This window comes from Vicia villosa, linkage group LG5 (genome assembly GCF_029867415.1).
Source record: "Vicia villosa cultivar HV-30 ecotype Madison, WI linkage group LG5, Vvil1.0, whole genome shotgun sequence".
Lineage (NCBI taxonomy): Eukaryota > Viridiplantae > Streptophyta > Magnoliopsida > Fabales > Fabaceae > Vicia > Vicia villosa.
The window spans coordinates 119,692,259-119,695,167 of record NC_081184.1 but is presented as its reverse complement, the minus strand read 5'-3'; positions in this window follow the sequence as shown (position 1 = coordinate 119,695,167).

The window sequence follows — 2,909 nt, the reverse complement described above, 5'->3', positions numbered from 1 at the left end:
CAAGATTCGATTTCATCGACCTAAATTTGTATGTTTCCTTATAAATAGATGCTTATGAACTTGCTAACGATCAATATAATTACGTATCGACACCTATATCGTCCGTGTCCGCAACGATATAGTTAGATTTACCGTATTGTTTAACCGACGATTTCTCCACCGTTTAAACAATACAAATAACGTTTTAAAACCGATACTTAGTAAACATCAAACTCTAAATCCATGTCTGCAACTTATAGTTTGAAAGATGATGAGTTAGGTCTAGATACAAACATTGATGTCTCAAACATTTATACCAAAGAAAAGCTTTAATAAACAAACTAAACCATCTATATTGATCATCACTTGTTCATACACATATATTCACAAGAAAAACATACAAAAGGCTAGGAAGATTACATCTTATCTTGATACAAAAGGGATTTAGCTATCCATGAGAATGGTAGCTTGCATAAGAAGGAAAGGATGAAGATCAACAAGCATCAAAGGCGATTAATCGACGATCAAGGCTTCCAATCTTCAACTCTATGTTTGCTACAGTGTATTATGCTCTTGGTTCTCTCTAAAATATCTCTACATACATTCAAAAGTGATCTGGCCCATAAACAAATAAACAAAGTTTCGCAGACCGCGCTTAGCGCGGTGCAGCCCGCTAAGCGCGCTATCAATAATTGCTTAAACCGCCCAACCGCGCTAAGCGGGCTCCAGACCTCGCTTAGCGCGGAACTCTCTGCCAGAACTTCCTTCTTTTCTTCAAAAGCGCGCTTAGCGGGCTCAACCTCGCTTAGCGCGCTACCTCTTTTCAGCAATCCTTGGCTTTGGTCTTGGAACATCTTCAAAGTGCTTTTTCCATGGTCCAAGCTTCCAATTATCTATAAAAACTACAAAATCCAACATAGATTGCAAAGATAAGAACTATTCAACAATAATATAAATATAAGAATAAATATATACCAAATGACAATAAAATACTACTATTAACCACAAAAAGACTTGAGAGTTACCAAAAATTACCTAAGATATTTACACAAATTGGTAACTAACAGATCCCACTAGGGCTCTCTGACTTCTTTATGTCTAGAACCACTCGGGTTCTACGAAGTCAGTAGGTAGAGATCCCACTAGGGCTCTCCGACTTCTTTATATCTAGAACTAATCAGGTTCTACGACGTCAACAAGTCAAGATCCCATTGGAGCTTTTTGACTTTTCTATGTCTAGAATCAATCGGGTTCTATGACGTCAACAGATCGAGATCCCAGTGGGGATCTTTGACTTCTGTATGTCTAGAATCAACTGGGTTCTACAAAGTCAACAAATAGAGATACCACTGGGACTCTCCGACTTCTTTATGTCTAGAACCAACCAGGTTCTACAACGTCAACAGGTCGAGATCTCATTAGAGCTCTCTGACTTCTCTATATCTAGAACCTACTGGGTTCTATGACGTCAATATGTCGAGATCCCACCGGGGCTCTCCGACTTCTCTATATATAGAACCAACTGGGCTCTACGATGCCAACAAGTTTAGATCTCACTAGGTCTCTCTGATTTCTCTACATCGCGAATCCACCAAGATTCTTAGACTTCTCCATTAAAGTCGTAGCTTTTTTTCTAACTTTATTAAAGATGTAAAACTTCTCAAAATATGCCAATTTGAATCTCGCATGAATTGATCCCACATCAAAACCATGAGTTTTTGGGGAGTTTACTCGATTAAGATATGATTATGATAAATTGTTATGATCCAAGATAAAACTCAAAACACTTCACCTTTAGAGGCCTCGTGCTTTGGAGGCTTATGTACATTCTGGGATTTTTATGAGGCCAGACGGCGACTTCTGGGCATATCTCGTACTCAATTTGTCGGGCTCTTAAAGGCTCGTCCAAAATGGGGCTGTTATGAACAATTAAATGGCCGAATCAGTTACAGAAAACCAATGGTCGTAAATCCATTACAATTAATTAATGGAGCCTGTTACGAATGATTAATGGTTACTAAAAACCTACTAAAGCCACACCTCTTCAATTTCCACAAGGAAGAAAACTATCAATATAAATAGGTCCCTGACACCAAATAAAAAGGAAATCCACTATGAATAATATAAAAAGGGAGATTATTTCTGCATCCTCCCCTAGGATAAATATATTAAACTCTGATTGTGGTCTCACCTGATTCACTTTAGGGAGATTATCCAAAAATATTTATCATGAACAGTTTAAAATTTATAAGTTAATATATTTTAAAAAAACCTGTTTGATTATTTATAATTTATTTTTATTAGTTTATAATTTATTTTGATAAGTGAATTTAAATTACTTAAAATTTAAAAATTTATTTTTATAATTTTTTCCTAACTTTATCATGTAATTTTAATTTTAAAAAACTTTAAAAATAAATAAACATGTCATTTATATTATTTTATTTGTGTGATCTAGTTCAAAGCTCATTTTATCAAATAGTTTTTAATTTTATTAAATAAATTTATGATTCGTGTGCTATTCATTCACTATAAATAAATTTATCATTTTTTTTTAATTTGAATTGCGTCTCAATATTTTGAATGTATCTTAATTAATTAATTAATTAATTAATTAATATATAATAAAAAATTTAAATTAGTAATAAAAGGAAAAATGTTTAACCCAATTTAAATAGCTCAATATAAAATTATTTGTTAATCATATATTCAACTTTGTTAAAAATGTATACTTATTTTTCAACAGTAAACGTCCACTTTTAAATTTCTCATTTTAGTTTTTCAATAAAAATATTATGCTGAATTTATAAAGCTAATTACTTTTTTATTAGACAAAAATATTTATTTTAATTAATTACTATTAAAACAAGGTATTATACTTTGTATAGATTAAACCTCAAATTAGTTCAATTAATTCAAAATTTAATTAA